This window comes from Lipotes vexillifer, unplaced genomic scaffold (assembly GCF_000442215.2).
Source record: "Lipotes vexillifer unplaced genomic scaffold, Lipotes_vexillifer_v1.1 scaffold697, whole genome shotgun sequence".
Lineage (NCBI taxonomy): Eukaryota > Metazoa > Chordata > Mammalia > Artiodactyla > Lipotidae > Lipotes > Lipotes vexillifer.
In genome coordinates, this window is record NW_006779498.1 from 237,984 (window position 1) to 261,709 (window position 23,726).

General features: G+C 43.2%; 1 non-coding gene across 1 annotated transcript; it reads left to right on the top strand.

Annotated features, from left to right (window-relative positions):
• The first annotated feature begins 17,261 nt into the window (after positions 1–17,261).
• TRNAG-CCC (transfer RNA glycine (anticodon CCC)) lies at positions 17,262–17,334 on the top strand. The gene has a single exon. It is a non-coding gene; the product is annotated as a tRNA-Gly (tRNA).
• The last annotated feature ends 6,392 nt before the right edge of the window (positions 17,335–23,726 follow it).

A 23,726-nucleotide genomic window follows, 5' to 3' on the forward strand; every position in this document is an offset into this window, starting at 1 on the left:
TCTTTCCCTTGGATGATTAAGAGCCAGCCTTTGAAGACAGGCAGACCTGAGTTAAAATGCTAGTTGAGCAACTGACTAGCTGTGTGGCCTTGGACAAGACACTTAACCTCCCTGGGCTTCAACTCCCTCATCTGCAAAATTGGGACAGTGACTGCCACAATCTCATTGTTGTTATGTAAATCAGGAATTATGTGTAAAAGGCTCAGCGCAGTGCTGAGTGCATAGCAAATACTCAGTGACTAGGAAGCTGTTATTATTAGCCTCTTTTGCTCTCAGTTCTTCCCCTAAATAGCCGTGACCTTGGACAAGACCCTTATCTATGGGCCTCAGCTTCCCAGTTTGTACAGTGGGCGTGTTTGACTAGGTCAGTGTTTCCCCACCTGTGGTACACTGGTGGTGAGCTGGACGATTATACATGATACAAAGTGAACATGTGTCACTTTAGGTTATGAATATATTGTAATGTATAAGAGGAAAAAATAAAACTCAGATACCAAATGCATGATTTCATGGGTATTGTTTGGAATGTAGCTAAGTAAAAAGGTAATGATTGAAAGTAAACACCATTAAGTAAATAATAGATCAGGTGGTGCTAGGATGTGGCAGAAATTGAGAAGGTGGTCCTTGAACAGCGGCCATGGGGAAGACTAGGCCAGATGATCTGGCTTTGATTACATGGCCGCCCAGAGAAACTGTGGCTTGTGAGTGACTTGCCAGAGGGATCCTTTTACACCCCACTATATTTTTAAGCAGCCAGGTTCCCATAAAGCCCCATTGCCAGGAGTTGGGCTAATGCCCTTTCAGTACACATTGCAAAAATGATGTAAATAACTCATCCTGGGACTTCAAACACGCCACCTCAGATGTATGGTGGGAGATTACAGGTTTCTAAGATGCAGCCCCTCCATCATTCCCGTGGCTTAGAGGCTTGCTGGAGAGTGGAGATCAATGCTGTGGTTTTATGAGCAGCTGGGCCACGTGACCAGGGCCCAAATCCTTTGCTTTATGGGTTGTTTACACATTCCTGGTGAGAAACGATTTACATTCTGGGCCCTGAGCACACTCCTAAATCAGCTGCCGGGTTCTTGAAGTTGGAGGTGAAAGAGATCTGTGTATCTGTGGGCACAAGGAGGCAAGGAGGGGGACAGAGAAGAAGGCTAGAGGAGGGCTGGGGAGGGGCCCTCAGGGCCCCTCGGTTTCCTGAAAGTGGCAGCTGGATCCCATTTCTGCATCAGTAGGGGGCGCTGTTCAGGGCCTGAAGTGGGGAGGACCCCCCGAGGGGTTGCGGATGCACCCTGGCTCCAGGTGCCCTGGGCTCCACTCCACGTGGGCACACGTTAGCTCACTGGGTTCCCACAGCAGCTCCGGAAGGTTGGGATTATTCTCATTTTCAGATGAGGAACCAGGGGCTCAGAGAAGGGAAGCGGCTTGTGCCCTCTCACACAGCTGGGGAGTGTCCGGGAAGGATTCTAACCCACTCTAACAGAGGCAAAGTCTATGGTCTCACCACTACGCTTTCTTGTCACTGGGGCTCCCTAGAAGCCATCTGGGCTGGAATTTAGGAAGTGTCTCCTGGCTCAGAGACGGAGGATTAGCAGATGACTCTTCCTGTCTGGGTTTTGCCCCTGACTTAGCTCAGTCACCGTCTGAGAATCCCATGTCACAGAGTTGACCTTAAGGATTCAATGCACAAGATGCCCGGAATCATGGGGCAACTCAGAGTACCCAGTGGGCGCCTGTTCGCTCCTTCTCTCCCCATCCCTCCCCATCCTTATCCCCTGTTTCCTCTTCCTCATCCCGGCCCCCTCCCCACCCCTAATCAGCATCCAGTTAAGCGGAGGACTACAGGAAGACCTGATTAGCTTTCATAACTCCAAACAATCCTTGTGGTTTGCACCCACTGGCCTCAGCTCTGCCCTTTGTAGCTGCCTGGGCTTCTCCTAGGAAGGCCCTGTGATGTTGGAGGCTGCGCTCAGCTCCACATCTTCTCCAAGCCACTTAGTGCCTGCAGCCGTTCCCCAAATCACATGGGCTCTAGCCCTCTCCTCATCCTGACTGCTGCCTTCTGAGGTCAGGGCAGAGAGATGACCCAGAGTTGGAGAGTGGAGTCAGCAGCAGCCCAGGTTAAGGAATCTTCTCCCTCTAGATTGAAAGGCAGCTAGGTCTTGGGGAAAGCATGTAGGCTCTGGGATGCATGGATTACAGTCCTGTTCTGACATTGGATCACCTGCCTCAAGGCACTTAACCTCTCTGAGCGTCCCTTTTCTCCTCCGTAAAACAGAAGTAATGAATACAGTGCACAGCTGTGCTTTTTGCTGCCCAGCAGCCTTCCATCTTCCACCTTCCACCTGGTACCTGTAGGGCACCATTTCTCTTCCACCCTCAGCCCATATGGTTTGGAGGCAACCGCACCCTCCACTCAGGGACTCAGCTACCCACACTTCCCTCACCCCTCCCTCCAGTGATGGGTTCAGGGATGTACACGCAACGCATTCCAGCCAATGAGAGTTCAGCTGTGAGGGACAGCCACTGTCTCTTTTCAGTGTGTGTAAAGCTGTGAGAAAGTGCCATATGAAGTGACTTTTGTTGTTTTGCTATCATGAAGGAAATGCATATCTGAGAATGGAACAACCCCCCAGAGCAGGGCCAAGCCCAGAGATGGCGATATTATTTGAGTGCCTACATTAAGCTGTGCCTGAAGCCAAATTCTTTTGACTTTCCAGATACACGAACCAACACAAGCTTTGTGGAAGGTTATTTACAAAAATGGCCACGCTTCCTTGCCCCACTCTGTATCCACCTTCTTGTAACATGGCTTTGCAGTAATTCCCAAAAAGAGGTGGAGTCTTTTTTTTCCCAAAAAGAGGTGGAGTCTTTTTCCTCACTCCTTGGATCTGGGTTGGTCTTGTGATTTGCTTTGGCCAGCAGAGCATGGCAGAAGTGACAGTGAACCAGTTCCAAGCCTAGGCCTCCAGGGGTCTTATGCACTTACAATCACTCTCTTGGACCTACGAACCACCTTGGGCTAGTCTGCTGGAGGACTAGAGACACATGGAGGACAGCCCATTGTCCCAGCCAAGGGCATCCTGGGCCAGCCCACAGCCTGCTGGCTGGAAATGCATGAGAGAGCCCAGCCGAGATCAGCAGAGCTGACCACCGAAGCTGAGCCCAGAGGGACCAGAAGACCCACCCAGCTGACCTGTAGACTTATGAGCAATAATGCTCATTATTTTAAGCATTGCACTTGGGGGCAGTTTATTGTGCAGCAACAGCTGATAGGTTTCTTTGATTTCCTTAAATTAGTCCTGATTGGTTTTTCTGTCATTTTTAAGCAGAGAATTCCAAATGATACCACTATAATACCTATCTCATAGGACTGCTGCTAAGATTAGAAATGATATCGGCAGAGTACCTGACACACTTGAGGTGCTCAGTAAATGATAGCTGTTGTCATTTGTCCCTGTTTATCCTCCGGTGCATCCTCATCCACATACTCCAACCAGAGGCAGAAAGTTCTCTGCCAATGTGGAGAATAGACACAGGGGAGAAGACAGAGGGGTGCCACAGGTGGCCATGCTGTGTGGTACCCCAGTTCCTTGGCCATCCTCTTCCCCATCACGGAAACATCTAGACTGACTTCAGGCTCCATCTCCTGGGACACATCAAAGTGATTCATGTCACTGGCAGCAAGCATGGACCTCAGCCCTCAGAACTGGTGCTCTGTTACTTCGAAAGAGAAACCATTACCCACAACAACCGCCTGGGTGGATGCATTTTTGAGACACAGGGGTGTTCTGTTTCTTTTGTATATACTTAATACTTAGTAGTATGCTATATAATTAATAAGGAGTCCCCTGTGTATACACAGGGAGTCCCCTGTTATTTGAATATTCATTATCCAAGGTCCCTAGGGTTATAAGTTTGCAGAAGGAAGCAATAGTGCATTGAAACATGAAACAATTTACTAATGGAACTGATCCTTTCAAAAATGAGTCACCTTTCCCCACATGTCGCTTTTTTTGTTTTGTTTTGGTTTTTTGTGGTAAGCGGGCCTCTCACTGCTGTGGCCTCTCCCGTTGCGGAGCACAGGCTCCGGACGCGCAGGCTCAGCGGCCATGGCTCACGGGCCCAGCCGCTCCGCGGCATGTGGGATCTTCCCGGACCGGGGCACGAACCAGCGTCCCATGCATTGGCACTAGGACTCTCAACCACTGCGCCACCAGGGAAGCCCACACATGCCGCTTTAATACAGATTTCTGTCTCCCATTGCATCAGCTGTTTCTCTCTGGTCTTTATAAAGACACAAAATAATAGTACAACTTGGTGATTGAGTGAAATTGCAAATATTGTTAAAATATATAGAGATATATGGATTTCACAATATCAATGAAAATAATGGTCTTGAACTGCTCAAATCCTTGCAATGTCATTGACAAACTGGGACACAGCAGAGTTAGGCCCCTTAACATTGTAAAAGAGGAAATGACACCAGGGGTTTCAAAAGAGAACAGTTTGACTATTAAAGGATGACTAGAAACCCTTTGGGAAATTGATAAAATCCTTGAATATTTTCACACTAATGATTTTCTGCATAAATCACGCTGAGACAAAAGTAAAGTGAAAGACATTGTCATATGACTTGATTAGAAAACAGTGCCACCAGAGCTAAAACAAGCAGCGCTTGATTTCTTTGCTCATGCTAAGAATTAGCACATAGTCACAATTAACAAAAATTCAATTCAGCACATTTCTGCAGTGTTTTGTTTCGTTTTCCAAGGTAAAGTCCCTCCCAGTCAGTCTCTCTCCCACAGACATACACACTTTGGTGTGAAATTTTGGCCCCCGTGTCAGAGGGTTCACATTAAACAACTCTCTCCTGTGTCGTTTATTCTACATCCTTCTATCTCAATGAGGAGGCCAAATTGTCTCTGGGCAAATGGAGCTGTGGGAGAGGTAAGCAGGGTGCATACAACTGGTAGACAGGGTTCCTCTGCGGGAAGTGGCCTCAGGAGGCGACCAAGTGACCCAGGTTTGCCCTCCATCTCTTGGAGGTGATCCCCTAGGCGCTGCTAAAGACAAGAATGAGATGCTACCTCAGGGTCGAGCTGAACTGCTGTTTAAAAAGTCTTCAACAGGGAATTCTCTGGTGGTCCAGTGGTTAGGACTCCTTGCTTTCACTGCCAAGGGCGCAGGTTCAGTCCCTGGTCGGCGAACTCAGATCCTGCAAGCCGTGGGGCGCGGCCAGGAAAAAAAAAGTCTTCAACAAGATTTCCCTATTTACATGATGTTGTAAATCAACTGTACTTCAGTCAACTATACCCATGATTCAGCCACTCCACTTCCTAGCTGTATATCCCTGAGCCAGGTACTTTGCCTCCCTAAACTTCAGTTTCCTTGTTTATAAAATGGGGATTAAAAATACTAACACTGCAGAGGGTAGGATGAAGATTAAATGGGAGAGCAGATAAAGAGGGGCTGCCCAGGGCCTGGCACGGGGTGAAAGCACAGAAAAGGTCAACAACTGCTGGTAGCACGTTCACTGTAGTTTGTTTTTTGTTTGTTTAGCAATGACTTTTTGGTGATCACAAAAGCTATGCGTGTTTACAACAAATCTCTTAAAAAAACCCAAAATGCAAAAAAAAAAAAAAAATCCTATAAAATGTTGGCCCCCTTTTTTTTTTTTATAAATTTAGTTTTTGTTTTCTTTTATTTTTGGCTGCGTTTGGTCTTCGTTGCTGCGCGCGGGGGTTTCTCTAGTTGCAGTGAGCCAGGGCTACTGTTTGTTGCGGGGCGCAGGCTTCTCATTGCGGTGGCTTCTCTTGTTGTGGAGCATGGGCTCTAGGCGTGCGGGCTTCAGTAGTTGTGGCACGTGGACTCAGTAGTTGTGGCTCACGGGCTCTAGAGCGCAGGCTCAGTAGTTGTGGCGCACGGGCTTAGTGGCTCCACGGCATGTGGGATGTTCCCGGACCAGGGATCGAGCCTGTGTCCACTGCATTGGCAGGCAAATTCTTAACCACTGCGCCACCAGGGAAGCCTTGGCCCCTTTTCTCTATACATATATGCATTAAAAAAATTATGTCCATAGCATGCATACCGTGCCGACTTCCTGCCTTCCTCTGGTAGCGGATTGCACAGAGTTCCCAAAGGATTGTGGTTCTTAAATGCCCATTACAGTCCTGCTTTGCTGGGAAGCGGGAAAGGAAAACTGAATTGGGCCACAAAGAGAGCAGCCCTGCTCCCTTTGGGGTAGCAGTCGGCCTCCCTCATTACGGGGCACGAAGCCCCTCACACCCCTGCCTGGAGATATTGGTGGGAATAGTCTCCCCAGACACGGTGCCCGGCCTCTTCTCACCTCTTCCCTGCTCAATTCCCCACCACCCACACCCCTGCTCTCCCGCCCTGCCCCTTCCAGGTGTCAAATGGGGGGAATTTCAGTCTGGAGTGAATGTTTACCGCTTACTTGAAACCCTTAAAAATAAAAATTCATCATAAACTGACAGATCCTTAAATTTAACTGCGCCAACAGTGCCACTATAATAAAGCTCCACTTGAATGGATGTTCTGTCAAAGCCACGTGGGCTCCACCTGGCTCCCTCCCTGCGACGACGGCTGAATTTGAGGAAATGCTCATGGGATGTTTACTGGGGCAGAAGGCACAGATATGGCTTGCTCCAGGTTAACCTTTTGGTAGGGGCTTTCATGTTGCTTGGCGGATAGCCCTGGGCCTTAGGCCTCAAGTTCTGAGTGTCCTCCTCCACATGCACACAGAGGAAGCACAGAAAGGCAGAGTGAGCAGTTGGCAGTGTGGGCTTCAGGCTTGCTTGCTTGGAATCTTGGTTCTATAATGATAAGCTGTGTGACCTTCGGAACCTTACCTAACCTCTCTGTGCCTCGGTTTCTCTATCTATCAAATGGGGAGTGGTGACAGTAGTTCTTCCTTATTACGAAGCCTAAATTAGTTTCTATAACATGCAATAACTGGAATATAGTATGTCCTCAATAAATGTGTGTGTGTGCTTATGTGTGAGACTTTAGGTACAAAGGGTAGAGTTAATGTAACTCCTTACCATCAAATTGATGGACTCCAGATTGGCTTCAACTCTGCCCCACAAGCAATATCACCTTCAGTGTAGTAGTACGTGTCCTTTATGGACCTGTGTGAAAATTTCATTAGAATCTATAGCTGGGAATGGAATGGTTAGATAATATATATGCACCCCTGATTTAACTAAGAACTATGAACTGCTAACCCATACCCTTGGCCAGTTTTCTATTAAGGGTCGTTTTCTTGTCAATTGTCAAGAGCTCCTTTTTATTCCTGTTAGATTATTTTGTTGTTGTTGTTGCTGTATGTGGGCCTCTCACTGCTGTGGCCTCTCCCATTGCGGAGCACAGGCTCCGGACGCACAGGCTCAGCGGCCATGGCTCACGGGCCCAGCCGCTCCGCGGCATGTGGGATCTTCCCGGACCGGGGCACGAACCAGCGTCCCATGCATCGGCACTAGGACTCTCAACCACTGCACCACCAGGGGAGCCCCCTGTTAGGTTTTGACAGTGCAATTTATCGTCCTTCAATCTGTCATCTCTTTACTACATCTATGTTATTCTCCATTTTAAAATCCTTAATTTTGATATATTCTTTTTCTGTGTGTTGTGTGCTTTTTAGCTTTACATAATTTTTATTGAGTTATAATGTACACACAAAAAATGTGCAGACTTTAAATGTGTAGTTGGATGAGTTTGGACATTCTCACTCATGTAACACTACCATAATAAAGATATAAAACACTTCCATCACCCCAGAAATTTCCCTCTGGCCACTGGCCACTCAGTCCCCACAAAAAGCAAATACCGTTCTCATGTTCATTGCTGTAGGTTAGCTTCTCCTATTCCAGAACTTCATATAAATGGAATCACACATTTTATGTCTGGCTTCTTTCACTCAGTGTGTTTTTCGGATTTATTTATGTCATTGCATATATCAGTAATTTGTTCTTTTTTATTGCTGAATAACATTATAAGAAATTGTTTATCATTCACCGAATTATAGACATCAGAGCTGTTTCTAGCTTTTGGCGATTGTGTATAAAACTGCTGTTAGCATTCACATACAAGTCTTTTGTATGTATGTATTTATGTATTTATATGTATAAATATATGTGTATATATATTTATATATACATATATTCATTATCTATAAATATAATATTCTAAGATATGTATTTATTTCATTATTAGAAGTGGTATTGCTAGGTCAGAGTGTAGGTGTATTTTACCTTCAAAAGAAACTGCCGGAGAGTTTTCCAAAGTGGTTTTACCATTTTACACTCCAACTAGAAATGTAAGAGGGTTCCAGTTGCTCCACCAATGCTTGATATTGTCCATGTTTTTAATTTTAGCCATTCTGATATGTAGTACCTTATGTTGGCTTTTATTTGCTTTTCCCTTATGGCTAATGATGTTGAATAGCTTTTCATGTGCTTCCTGGCCAGTCCTATATCTCTTTGCAGAGTGTCTATTCAAGTCTTTTGCCCTTTTTGTTTTAATTTGGATTGATTGCCTTTTTATCATTGAGTTGTAGGAGTTCTTTATATATTTTGGTTGCAAGTCTTTTGTCAGATGTATATGTATTGAAAGTATTTTCTCCCGTCTGTCTCATCTGTTCATTTATCAGTGTCTTTTGATGAGCAGAAGTTTATATTGTTTATGAAGTCTAATTTATCAATTTTTAATAGACTATTTATTAAGAGCAGTTTTAGGCTCACGGCAAAGTGAGCTGAAAGCATCAGTGGAAAGTACAGAGTACTGCTCCCACACAGGCATAGCCTCCCCACTATCAACATCTCCTACCAGAATGGTACATTTGTTACAACTGATGAACCTGCACGGACACGTTAATGATTATCACCCAAAGTCTATAGTTTACCTTAGGGTTTACTCTGTATATTGTACATTCTATTGATTTGGACAAATGCATAAAGACATGTATCACCATAATTTTGTACAGAATAGTTTCACCGCCCTAAAAATCCTCCGTGCTCTGCCTGTTCATCCCTCCCTCCCCCTAACCCCTGACAGCCACTGATCTGTAATTTTACTATTTCCATAGTTTTGCCTTTTCCAGAATGTCATGTAGTTGGAATCATACAGTATGTAGCCTTTTCAGATTTGCTTCTTTCACTTAGTAACGTGCATTTAAGCTTCTTCCATGTCTTTTTATGGCTTCATAGCTTGTTTCTTTTCAGCACATTGTCTGGATGTACCACAGTTTATTTATCCATTCATCTACCGAAGGACATCTTAGTTGCTTCCAAGTTTAGGCAATTATGAATAAAGCTGCTAAAAATATCCGTGCAGATTTTTGTGAGGACCTAGGTTTTTGACTCATTTGAGCACAATTGTTGGATCATATGGTAAGAGCATGTTTAGTTTTATAGGAAATTGCCAAACTGTCTTCCAAAGTGGTTGTACCATTTTGTTTTCTCATCAACAATGAATCAGAGTTCCTTCTGCTTCACATCCTTGCCGGCATTTGGTGTTGTCAGTGTTTTGGATTTTGGCCATTGAAATAGGTATGTAATGGTATCTTATTGTTGCTTTAATTCCCAATTCCCTACTGACATACGATGGTGAGCATTTTTTCACATGCTTATCTGCCATCTGTAGAACTTCTCTGGTGAAGTATATGTTCGTGCCTTTGGACCAGGTTGTTTTAATCAGGTTGTTTACTTCCTTTTATTTTTTAAATTTTATTTATTTAGTTTTGGTTGTGTTGGGTCTTCATTGCTGCATGCAGGCTTCCTCTAGTTGCGGTGAGCAGGGGCTACTCTTCTTTGCGGTGCGCGGGCTTCTCATTGCGGGGGCTTCTCTTGTTGAGGAGCACGGGCTCTCGGCACGCAGGCTTCAGTAGCTGTGCCACATGGGCTTAGTTGCTCTGCGGCACGTGGGATCTTCCCGGACCACCAGGGATAGAACCCGTGACCCCTGCATTGGCAGGCAGATTCTTATCCACTGCGCCACCAGGGAAGTCCCCCCGCCCTTTTTTTCTGGCCACGCCACACAGCATCTTCCTTCCCCACCCAGGAATTGAACCCGGGCCCTCGTCAGTGAAAGCGTGGAGCCTTAACCACTGGACCGCCAGGGAAGTCCCAGGTTGTTCATTTTCTTATTGTTGAGTTTCAAGTGTTCTTTGTACATTTTGAATAACAGTTCTTTTTTTTTTTTTTTTTCAAAAACTCAGAATGGTTTATTCTTAAGCATTATATATACATTTATAAGTGTATCTATGGCATGTTTTATGTACAGGGATAACATCGGTCTTTAAGGACAGTGTTATATGTCTTCTGGAAAATTATTTTCTACAAAAGTACAGTGTGAAAAATAATAGATCAATTTAGGAGACTAAAATTATACAGGGATACACAAAATGGAGATAGGTTTTCATAATCAAGAACAGTATTCTCATCCTCTCCTGCCTCTGACCACCTCCATCCAGGGGATCATTATAGGGCAGAAAACTTTATTAATTAATTAAGGACAGTGCTTCAAGGTACTGGTTCCCAGATTGTGATGGAGAGAAGGGAAAAGCCACAGACAAACAACACTTTAGCCAACACTTCAGTAGTCGGCTAAAACCCTGTGTTCCCACAGCACCTTCCTTTACCTGGGGTGGAGATATTCTGGTCACTGAAACAGTCATGAGCCTCCCACTGCCGACTCCTCTGCAGTGAACTCAATTCCCTTGCCCCACTAGAACATAAGAAAGATCTCTGTTCCTCCCAGCTTGAGATCCTTTCCACTGGCTAAAAGTAAGGGACAGGCACAGGCCAGAGGCAGAGAGGGGCTCTGAGGCATGAGGGAGGCGCACCCCGCCGTGGGTCCCCTGTGAGCTCACTGAGCAGCTGCTCATCAGCCACTTCCAATGAGCCCCTTTCATTTTCACTTTCACTGTGGTTTACCTGTATCTGCTTGTTTGAAAACTCTGAGAGAGCACACTCTCCATGCTCTGCCTCAACTTCATCTCCAATGAGTGCCCTGCAGTTTGCCACAGATCTGCAGTTAACATATAGCAGAGCAAGTGGGACAGAGGATGTTGAAACATTCCATGCCCAGGGAAATCAGCTGGTTGGTTTGTTTTTGGCAACTACTGGCCTCTGAGATAGGCCAGCAGTACATAGGACTGTACTTTCTTCTATCCAGGGAAGTGGTCTCTGCTCTGGGTACCCTTTCCTGTCCTGGAAGGAGTAGGTGGTCTGCTTCAGATAAGTCCAGCTGGAAAAAGCCATCTCTGTATTATTTTCTCTGAGGTATCAAGCAAAGTGGGGCAGAGGTAGAGTGGTAATTAAAAAAACACCTCCAGCATGGTCTGGTGGACTGGCCACGTGGTTATCAGCTCTGAAGTCTCACGCAGCATTCAAAATCTGGCTCCACTACACATGAGCTGTGTTATCTTTAAGTCTCAATTTCTTTGTGACTCGGTTTCCACATCAATCATTGCGAGATTACGCTCTGAGCCACAAGAAACCTTTTATTATATCCTAGCCATTCTTCTTAGGGCTGGAGGAACAGAGTGGATAATAGTTCTTTGTCAGATAACTCTTTTGCAAATATTTTCTCCTAGTCTGTGGCTTGTCTTCTCATTCTCTTTATAAATCCTGCCTGTTGAGATCTCTCCAAGAGATATTTGTCTACCCCAAGGTTGACAATATTCTCCTGTTTTTTCCTAAAGGCTTTATAATTTTAGCTTTTGCAAGTAGTTCTTTGATTCATCTGGAATTGATTTGGGGGTATAGTATGAGGTAGGGATTGAGATTCATTTTTTTTCTCCTCACAGAAATCTAGTTGTTCCAGCACAATATGTTGAAAAGTGTTTTCTTTCCCCATTGAATTACCTTGGAACTTTTGTTGAAAATCAGTTGGCCATATACATGTGTGGATCTATTTCTGGACACTGTTCTGTTTCATTGATCTGTATATCTATTATTATTATTTTTTTATTTATTTTTGGCTGTGTTGGGCTTTCTCTAGTTGCGGCGACTGGGGGCCTACTCTTCGTTGCGGTGCACGGGCTCCTCATTGCAGTGGCTTCTCTTGTTGTGGAGCATGGGCTCTAGGCGTGCGGGCTTCAGTAGTTGTGGCACGTGGGCTCCAGTAGTTGTGGCTCGCAGGCTCTAGAGTGCAGGCTCAGTAGTTGTGGCGCACAAGCTTAGTTGCTCCGCAGCATGTGGGATCTTCCCGGACCAGGGCTAGAACCCATGTCCCCTGCACTGGCAGGCGGGTTCTTAACCACTGCGCCACCTTGGAAGCCCTGTATATCTATTCTTGATTATTGTGTCTTTATAGTTAAATCTTGAAATCAAGTAGGATAAGTCCTTCAACCTTTTTCAAGATTGATTTGAGTATTTGAGGTTGCTTACGTTTCCATATAAATTTTGGACTTAATTTGTACTTAAAAAAAATCCTGCTGTAACTTTGATTGAGATTGTGTTGAATCTATACATACATTTGGAGAAAATTAATATCTCAACAATGTTGAGCTCTCCAGTCTATAAACATGGTGTAACTCTCCCTTTGTTTAGGTCTTTTTGATTTCTTTTATCAGTATTTTGTAGCTTTTAGTGTAGAGATTTTACACATCTTTTGATACACTTATTTCTAAGAATTTTATGGGTTTTGGAGCTATTATAAATAATACTTTTTACTTAATTTTTAAAATTGTCTGTGCTACTATACAGTGAAAATTAAAATTTTTTAATATTGACCTTGTGTCCTGAGTTTAATAGTTTCTGTTGTAAATTTCTTATGTTTTTCCACACATAGTCATATTATCTGTGAAAAAAAACAATTTTACTCCTTTCCCAAGCTGTATGCCTTTATTAATTTTTCTTTTCTTATTGCAATGGATAAAATAACGATTTTAATGTTGAATAGAAATGGTGAAAGTGTTACCAAAGTTGGGGCTGCTTACCTGCACACAGTAAAGCCAACTGGGTTGTGATGAAGGAAAGTGCAGTGTTTATTGCAGGACGCCAAGCAAGGAATCCAGGGCAGCTAGTGCTCAAAACACCCAAGCTCCCTGATGGGTTCCAGGAAAGCATTTTTAAAGGTATGATGAGGGAGGGGGAGTCCCAGTGTATGTGATCAGCTCATGCACAATTCTCTGATTGGTTGATGGTGAGGTAACAAGGTGGTGTCACAGAGGTTAACATTATCAATCCTTAGGCACCAGTAGGTATGGGGGCTACATGTTCATGGTCATCAAGTAGTTAATTTCTTTGTTTGGTGGTTGTTTTAGCATCTGTAAGACAACTCAGGAAATGTACATCAGATATTATATTATCTAGGCACTTCAGTGAAGAGGATATGGGGGAGGGGGTGTCTGTCTCTGGAAGGCCCCATAGTGTTCTGTTTGGTTACAAAAGGGGATATCTTGGCTTTGTTCTTCATTACTTCCCAGAGATGTTATAGTTTTTGTTACCATTTATGAATGGTACTATATTTTTAAATTGCATTTTCTAAATGGTTATTAATTTCTGTAGCTTGAGCTTGATTTTTCTAAGTCAATAAATATAATCACTGCAAATAGTGCTAGCTTTATCTCTTTCAATTTTTACATCTCTTAATTCTTTTTATTCTCTTATAGTTTTGGCCGATTTCTCCAGTATACATCTAAGAGCAGCTCTTATCAAATAGGAAGGACTTGAAACTGTTTTTAACTCCATTTCAAAAGTGAGGAAGGGAAAGAAATTAAAGATGATACAAACAGATGGGGAGATGTACCATGTTCTTGGATTGGAAGAATCAACATTGTGAAAATGACTATACTACCCAAAGCAATCTACAAGTTCAATGCAATCCCTATCAAACTACCAATGGTATTTTTCACAGAACTGGAACAAAAAATTTCACAATTTGTATGCAAACACAAAAGACCCCAAATAGCCAAAGCAATCTTGAGAAAGAAAAACGGAGCTGGAGGAATCAGGCTCCCAGACTTCAGACTATACTACAAAGCTACAGTAATCAAGACAGTATGGTACTGGCACAAAAACAGAAATATAGATCAATGGAACAGGGTAGAAAGCCCAGAGATAAACCCACACATATACGGTCACCTTATTTTTGATAAAGGAGGCAAGAATATACAATGGAGAAAAGACAGCCTCTTCAATAAGTGGTGCTGAGAAAACTGGATGGCTACATGTAAAAGAATGAAATTAGAACACCCCCTAACACCATACACAAAAATAAACTCACAATGGATTAAAGACCTAAATGTAAGGCCAGACACTATGAAATTCTTAGAGGAAAACATAGGCAGAACACTCTATGACATAAATCACAGCGAGATCCCTTTTTTTTTTTTTTTTTTTTTTTTTTTTTGCAGTACGCGGGCCCCTCACCACTGTGGCCTCTCCCGCTGCGGAGCACAGGCCCCGGACACACAGGCCCAGCGGCCAGGGCTCGTGGGCCCAGCCGCTCCGCGGCACGTGGGATCCTCCCAGACCGGGGCACGAACGCGCACCCCCCACATTGGCAGGTGGACTCCCAACCACTGCGCCACCAGGGAAGCCCAGCAAGATCCTTTTTGACCCACCTCCTAAAGAAGTGGAAATACAAACAAAAATAAACAAATAGGACCTAATGAAACTTAAACGCTTTTGCACAGCAAAGGAAACCATAAACAAGACCAAAAGGCAACCCTCAGAATGGGAGAAAATATTTGCAAATGAAGCAACTGACAAAAGATTGATCTCCACAATTTCCAAGCAGCTCATGCAGCTCATATCAAAAAAACAAACAACCCAATCCAGAAATGGGCAGAAGACCTAAATAGTCATTTCTCCAAAGAAGATGTACAGATTGCAAACAAACACATGAAAGGATGCCCAACATCACTAATCATTAGAGAAATGCAGATCAAAACTACAATGAGGTATCACCTCACACTAGTCAGAATGGCCATCACCAAAAAATCTGCAAACAATAAATGCTGGAGAGGGTGTGGAGAAAAGGGAATCCTCTTGCACTGTTGATGGCAATGTAAATTGATACAGCAACTATGGAGAACAGTATGGAGGTTCCTTAAAAAACTACAAATAGAACTACCATATGACCCAGCAATCCCACTACTGGGCGTATACCCTGAGAAAACCATAATTCAAAATAGTCATGTACCACAGTGTTCATTGCAGAACTATTTACAATAGCCAGGACATGGAAGCAACCTAAGTGTCCAGCAACAGATGAATGGATAAAGAAGATGTGGCACATAAATACAATGGAATATTAACTCAGCCATAAAAAAGAAACGAAATTGAGTTATTTGTAATGAGGTGGATGGACCTAGAGTCTGTCATACAGAGTGAAGTAAGTCAGAAAGTGACAAACAAATACTGTATGCCAACACATATATAGGGAATCTGAAAAAAAAAAAAAGTGGTTCTGAAGAACCCAGGGGCAGGACAGGAATAAAGATGCAGATATAGAGAATGGACTTGAGGACACGGGAAGGGGGAAGGGTAAGCTGGGATGAAATGAGAGAGTGGCATGGACATATATACACTACCAAGTGTAAAATAGATAGCTAGTGGGAAGCAGCTGCACAGCACAGGGAGATCAGCTCTGTGCTTTGTGTCCACCTAGTGGGGTGGGATAGGGAGGGTGGGAGGGAGACGCAAGAGGGAGGAGATATGGGGATATATGTGTACGTATAGCTGATTCACTTTGTTATAAAGCAGAAACTAACACACCATTGTAAAGCAATTATACTCTAATAAAGATGTTAAAAACAAAAATATTGAAAAAAAAAATGAGGAAGGGAATTCCCTGGCAGTCCCATGGTTAGGACACGGAGCTTTCACTGCCAAGTGCCGGGGTTCAATGCCTGGTCAGGGAACTAAGATCTCACAAGCTGCCTGGCACAGCCAAAAACAAGCAAACAAAACAAACAAACAAACAAATGAGGAAACTGTTACCCAGAGAAGTCAAGTTATTTGTCCAAGAGCTCATAAATAACTGCTATTTAAAAAATATAAATTTAGTTTTTAAAATAATTAAGTTCCTTGAAGCAAATTTAGGAAATAGAGGCAAAAGAAATAAAATACCTGTGTGGTGCCCATCCAGAGATAAGTGCCATTAATATTTGGGTTATAGCTTTCACGAACTTTTAAAATGCATATATAGTTGGCCCTTGAACAACATGGGGACTAGGGGTGCTGACCTCCATGCAGTCAAAAATTTGCGTGTAACTTCACAGTTAGCCCTCAGTGTTCACTATTCCACATTCGAGGATTCAACCACCCGTGGATTGTGTAGTCCTATAGGACGAATTTAGTGAAAGAAATCTGCATGTAAGTGAACCTGCACAGTTCAAACCCATGTTGTTCAAGAGACAACTATATTTTAATAAAAAACAAGATTAGGGCTTCCCTGGTGGCGCAATAGTTGAGAGTCCGCCTGCTGATGCAGGGGACGCAGGTTCGTGCTCTGGTCCGGGAAGATCCCACATGCCGCGGAGCGGCTGGGCCCAAGAGCCATGGCCGCTGAGCCTGTGTGTCTGGAGCCTGTGCTCCGCGATGGGAGAGGCCACAACAGTGAGAGGCCCGCGTACCGCAAAAAAACAAAAACACATTATAATGTAATGCTGTTTTATAATGTGCTTTTCTCACTAAGCAATTATCATAAATATTATTCAGGTCAATTAATGCACTTAATGTTCGCATAGTATTCCACCTATGGCTGTACCATAGTTAGGCATTTTGCAATTGTTAGATGGCTACTTTGGATCCAATTTTTCATTATTCTTCACTTCACTGTGAAGAATTTCATTATTACTACATTTTTACCAAAAAACGATGACAAGTTCCTTGTATAAATTCTTGAAAATGAAATTGCTAGGACAAAGGGTCTACAAAATGTTCAGGCCTTTGATATCTGTTGGTAAGATACAACTTTTAACAGGTATATAGTAATGAATAATTCCATGTTGACTTTTTTTTTCCTTTCCCTCATATAGGACCCATTAATATTCTCACTGGCTCTACCCATCCTCTACCCTTTTCTAACTGGAAAATTCCAAGCCTAATCTTTCCTCACCCCCATTTCAATCATTCAACAACATTCAACAAGTATGTGTTGAACACCTACAAAATTCCAAGTTCTGGAGATCCACTGATGAACAAAACAGAGCCTTATGCTTGCAGAACTTGTGTTCTAGTGGGAAGATACAGATGATAAATATAACAGGTAAGTAGGGGACTTCCCTGGTGGTCCAGTGGGTAAGACTCCGCACTCCCAATGCCAGGGGCCCAGGTTCGATCCCTGGTCAGGGAACTAGATCCCACATGCATGCCGCCCCTGAGAGTCTGCATGCCACAACTAAGAAGTCCGCACGCCACCACTAAGAGCCCGTATGTTGCAACTAAAGATCATGCATGCCACAACTAAGCATGCTGCAGTGAAGATCCTGCGTGTTACAACTAAGACCTGGCACAGCCACAAGAAAAAAAAAAATATATCAAATAAGTAAATGATGTGGCATGTTAAAAGATGACAAGTGATATGCGGAAAAGGAAACTAGAGTAGGATGATGGGGATCAGGGATAGTGGGCGAGAGATGGGGGAGACAGTTTGCAGTTTTACAAAGGAGGGTCGGGTCTCATTGAGCAGGAGACACTTGAGTAGACTTGATGGAGGTAAAGGATGGAGGGGAAAGAACGTTCCAGGCAGAGAGATCAGCAACGGCCCTAAAGCAGGAACTGCCCTTGTGGTGTATCAAAGAAGAGAAAGGTCAATGTGGCTGGAGCAGAGTGAATACCGGAGAAAAATAGGGAGATGAGGTCAAGGGGTGATGAACAGATGACAGACTGTGCAGGAACCTGCGAGGTTTTGTAAGGACTTTGGCTTTTGCTCTTCCCTTGAAGATTTTGAGCAGAGGAGTGACATGTTTTGACATGTAATTTACAAGAATCACTGACTGTTAGGAGCAGACTGTAGAAGCCGGGCGATCACCTGGGAGTCTATTGTAGAAATACAGCCTAGGGGTGATGATGGCTCGCACCAGGGGCTATAGCCACGGGGGTGGTATGCAGTATACCACCAGAGTCTGAGTCTATCTGAAGGAAAGCCAATGTTTTCTGTTTTCTTCTGCCTGCCCCTCTGGATTCAGTCTCTGGCTCTCCCCACCCTGCTTATGCCCTGGGAGACTGAGCTGTATGAACTCCATCCAGAGTCTTTGTCCTGTTTCCCGTTGGGTTTGGCCAAAAGGAATACTGGCGAGGGATCTGACGGAAGGAGAAGTGTGAGGCTGGGGTATATTTCCTCGACTGCCTCCTTTCGGTTTGGCTAAGCCCTCTACCAAGGGCACAGCTCTAATCAGGCAGCCCACCCAGAAAAGCTGCTCCTCAGGGGTGGATAATGGCTCCTCCCTTTGCCCGTCAGACCTGAGTGGTGACAACTCCCTGCTCTTGCCGGCCCCAGAGTACCACGTTGTAAGTGGTTGTTTTTTCTTAACCCTGCCTGTAAATTTGTGGATAGTCCTTTTATTAAACTCTCCTCAAAGCATCCAGTTTGAGTGTGCCACCTGTTTCCTGCAGGGACCTGACTGATAGATTGGACGCTGGTTGTGAATGAAAGTGGAGTTAAGGATGGCTTCTTTGGCTGCAAGACCCAGGGTTCACCAGGTCCTCCCCTTCTATACAACTCTGTGCCCCAAACCTGGCCAAGGCAACTTTGGGAGCTTCGTTCCCCTTGGCAGTACCCGAACTGCATAGAGCTTCTGAAGAGTAGAAGGTAAGAGTAAACACAGCCATACTTTCCCCCCGACCAGGTCGTCCAGACAAAGCCTGATAGAGAAAGAACCCTGGACTAGGAGTCAGGAAGCTCCCTTGTCTGGTCTCTGTGGAGTAACTCCCTGAACAAGCGTTAGCAAATGACCGTTCAGAGCTTCAGTTTCCTCACTTCTAAAACCAGTAATAATGAAACCTAGCTCAGAGACTTGTGGGGGAAGATTAAAGAACAGTGCTATTTCTAGATGTTTTGATGATGGCCCTTCTGACCGGTGTGAGATATCTCATTGTAGTTTTGATTTGCATTTCTCTAATGATTAATGATGTTGAGCATTCTTTCATGTGTTTGTTGGCAATCTGTATATCTTCTTTGGAGAAATGTCTATTTAGGTCTTCTGCCCATTTTTGGATTGGGTTCTTTGTTTTTTTGTTATTGAGCTGCATGCGCTGCTTATAAATGTTGGAGATTAATCCTTTGTCAGTTGCTTCATTTGCAAATATTTTCTCCCATTCTGAGGGTTGTCTTTTGGTCTTGTTTATGGTTTCCTTTGCTGTGCAAAAGATTTGAAGTTTCATTAGGTCCCATCAAAAAATCTAGAAGCAACAAATGCTGGAGAGGGTGTGGAGAAAAGGGAACACTCTTGCACTGCTGGTGGGAATGAGTGTTCTGCCTATGTTTTCCTCTAAGAGTTTGATAGTTTCTGGCCTTACATTTAGGTCTTTAATCCATTTTGAGCTTATTTTTGTGTATGGTGTTAGGGAGTGATCTAATCTCATACTTTTACATGTACCTGTCCAGTTTTCCCAGCACCACTTATTGAAGAGGCTGTCCTTTCTCCACTGTACATTCCTGCCACCTTTATCAAAGATAAGGTGACCATATGTGCATGGGTTTATCTCTGGGCTTTCTATCCTATTCCATTGATCTATCTTTCTGTTTTTGTGCCAGTACCATACTGTCTTGATTACTGTAGCTTTGTAGTATAGTCTGAAGTCAGGCAGCCTGATTCCTCCAGCTCCATTTTTTGTTCTCAAGATTGCTTTGGCTATTCGGGGTCTTTTGTGTTTCCATACAAATTGTGAAATTTTTTGTTCTAGTTCTGTGAAAAATGCCAGTGGTAGTTTGATAGGGATTGCATTGAATCTATAGATTGCTTTGGGAAGTAGAGTCATTTTCACAATGTTGATTCTTCCAATCCAAGAACATGGTATATCTCTCCATCTGTTTGTATCATCTTTAATTTCTTTCATCAGTGTCTTATAATTTTCTGCATACAGGTCTTTTGTCTCCTTAGGTAGGTTTATTCCTAGATATTTTATTCTTTTTGTTGCAATGGTAAATGGGAGTGTTTTCTTGATTTCACTTTCAGATTTTTCATCATTAGTATATAGGAATGCCAGAGATTTCTGTGCATTAATTTTGTATCCTGCTACTTTACCAAATTCATTGATTAGCTCTAGTAGTTTTCTGGTAGCATCTTTAGGATTCTCTATGTATAGTATCATGTCATCTGCAAACAGTGACAGCTTTACTTCTTCTTTTCCGATTTGGATTCCTTTTATTTCCTTTTCTTCTCTGATTGCTGTGGCTAAAACTTCCAAAACTATGTTGAATAAGAGTGGTGAGAGTGGGCAACCTTGTCTTGTTCCTGACCTTAGTGGAAATGCTTTCAGTTTTTCGCCATTGAGGATGATGTTGGCTGTGGGCTTGTCATATACGGCCTTTATTATATTGAGGAAAGTTCCCTCTACACCTACTTTCTGCAGGGTTTTTATCATAAATGGGTGTTGAATTTTGTCAAAAGCTTTCTCTGCATCTATTGAGATGATCATATGGTTTTTCTCCTTCAATTTGTTAATATGGTTAATCACATTGATAGATTTGCGTATATTGAAGAATCCTTGCATTCCTGGAATAAACCCCACTTGATCATGGTGTATGATCCTTTTAATGTGCTGTTGGATTCTGTTTGCTAGTATTTTGTTGAGGATTTTTGCATCTATGTTCATCAGTGATATTGGCCTGTAGTTTTCTTTCTTTGTGACATCCTTGTCTGGTTTTGGTATCAAGGTGATGGTGGCCTCGTAGAATGAGTTTGGGAGTGTTCCTCCCTCTGCTATATTTTGGAAGAGTTTGAGAAGAATAGGTGTTAGCTCTTCTCTAAATGTTTGATAGAATTCGCCTGTGAAGCCATCTGGTCCTGGGCTTTTGTTTGTTGGAAGATTTTTAATCACAGTTTCAATTTCAGTGTTTGTGATTGGTCTGTTCATATTTTCTATTTCTTCCTGATTCAGTCTTGGCAGTTTGTGCATTTCTAAGAATTTGTCCATTTCTTCCAGATTGTCCATTTTATTGGCATAGAGTTGCTTGTAGTAATCCCTCATGATTTTTTGTATTTCTGCAGTGTCAGTTGTTACTTCTCCTTTTTCATTTCTGATTCTATTGATTTGAGTCTTCTCCCTTATTTTCTTGATGAGTCTGGCTAATGGTTTATCAATTTTGTTAATCTTCTCAAAGAACCAGCTTTTAGTTTTATTGATCTTTGCTATTGTTTCCTTCATTTCTTTTTCATTTATTTCTGATCTGATTTTTATGATTTCTTTCCTTCTGCTAACTCTGGGGTTTTTTTGTTCTTCTTTCTCTAATTGCTTGAGGTGCAAGGTTAGGTTGTTTATTCGAGATGTTTCCTGCTTCTTAAGGTGGGCTTGTATTGCTATAAACTTCCCTCTTAGAACTGCTTTTGCTGCATCCCATAGGTTTTGGGTCGTTGTATCTCCATTGTCATTTGTTTCTAGGTATTTTTTAATTTCCTCTTTGATTTCTTCAGTGATCACTTCGTTACTAAGTAGTGTATTGTTTAGCCTCCATGTGTTTGTATTTTTTACTGCTCTTTTCCTATAATTGATATCTAATCTCATGGCGTTGTGGTCGGAAAAGATACTTGATATAATTTCAATTTTCTTAAATTTACCAAGGCTTGATTTGTGACCCAAGATATGATCTATCCTGGAGAATGTTCCATGAGCACTTGAGAAAAATGTGTATTCTGTTGTTTTTGGATGGAGTGTCCTATAAATATCAATTAAGTCCATCCTGTTTAATGTATCATTTAAAGCTTGTGTTTCCTTATTTATTTTCATTTTGGATGATCTGTCCATTGGTGAAAGTGGGGTGTTGAAGTCCCCTACTATGAATGTGTTACTGTCGATTTCCCCTTTTATGGCTGCTAGTTTTTGCCTTATGTATTGAGGTGCTCCTATGTTGGGTGCATAAATATTTACAATTGTTATATCTTCTTCTTGGATCGATCCCTTAATCATTATGTAGTGTCCTTCTTTGTCTCTTCTGATAGTCCTTATTTTAAAGTCTATTTTGTCTGATATGAGAATTGCTACTCCAGCTTTCTTTTGGTTTCCATTTGCATGGAATATCTTTTTCCATCCCCTTACTTTCAGTCTGTATGTGTCTCTAGGTCTGAAGTGGGTCTCTTGTAGACAGCATATATATGGGTCTTGTTTTTGTATCCATTCAGCCAATCTGTGTCTTTTGGTGGGAGCATTTAGTCCATTTACATTTAAGGTAATTATCGATATGTATGTTCCTATTCCCATTTTCTAAATTGTTTTGGGTTCGTTATTATAGGACTTTTCCTTCTCTTGTGTTTTTGTCTAGAGAAGTTCCTTTAGCATTTGTTGTAAAGCTGGTTTGGTGGTGCTGAACTCTCTCAGCTTTTGCTTGTCTGTAAAGGTTTTAATTTCTCCATCAAATCTGAATGAGATCCTTGCTGGGTAGAGTAATCTTGGTTGCAGGTTTTTCTCCTTCATCACTTTCAGTATGTCCTGCCACTCCCTTCTGGCTTGTAGAGTTTCTGCTGAGAGATCAGCTGTTAACCTTATGGGGATTCCCTTGTGTGTTATTTGTTGTTTTTCCCTTGCTGCTTTTAATATGCTTTCTTTGTATTTAGTTTTTGACAGTTTGATTAATATGTGTCTTGGCGTATTTCTCCTTGAATTTATCCTGTATGGGACTCTCTGTGCGAGCACAGGCTCAGTAGCTGTGGCACACGGGCTTAGTTGCTCTGCGGCATGTGGGATCTTCCCAGACCAGGGCTCAAACCCGTGTCCCCTGCATTGGCAGGCAGATTCTTAACCACTGCGCCACCAGGGAAGTCCTAAAATGCAGATTCTGATTCAGAAGATCTGAGTGGGGCCTGAACGTCTGCATTTCTACCTGCTCTCAAGTGAGGCCGATGCCGCTTGTCCATGGCTAAGTCTGCAAGTAGGGAGGACCACAAGATATATTTGTTAAAACAGAGATTCTTCTGTTGAAGAATTGTAACTCCAAAATATCCTTATGTCAGAGCAAAGGGTCTTAAAATCATTTGGTCAGAGCCTCTGCTGACAGGTGGGGAAACTGTGGGCCAGTGGAGGGATGGAGCAAGCCCAAGGCCAGGGAGCTTGAGCCAGGGCATGGCTCGGGCCTCCAAGCTCCTTTCGTTTCCTCTGAACCTGGAATCTAGTCAGTTTCGCCCAATGGGACCAGCAAAGGCTCTGAGACTGGCTGAGGGGAGCAGTGGCCCATGTAAGGAATAAGGCTACCGGGCAGAGGGCAGATCCCATGCCCGCCATGCATACACTGGATGCTTTACATGCCTACGTTCTCAGAAAATCCTCACTATGGCCCCACACAGTACATCATCAACTCCATTTTACACAGAGAAACCGAGGCTCAGAGAGCAAAGCAATTTGTCTGCAGTCACACAGCAAGCGAGTGCGGAGCTGGCATGGGTCCTGTGCATAAGATCCCCCAGCACTGTCTCCCAAAGTCCTCCTTCAGCTCCCACCTTCAGGATCTCTACCTTACTGTGCTCGAACAATGGTTCACTTTCTGTTGGGGGAAAACCAGTATTGCTTGAAAGAGACTGTAGGAAATAAATA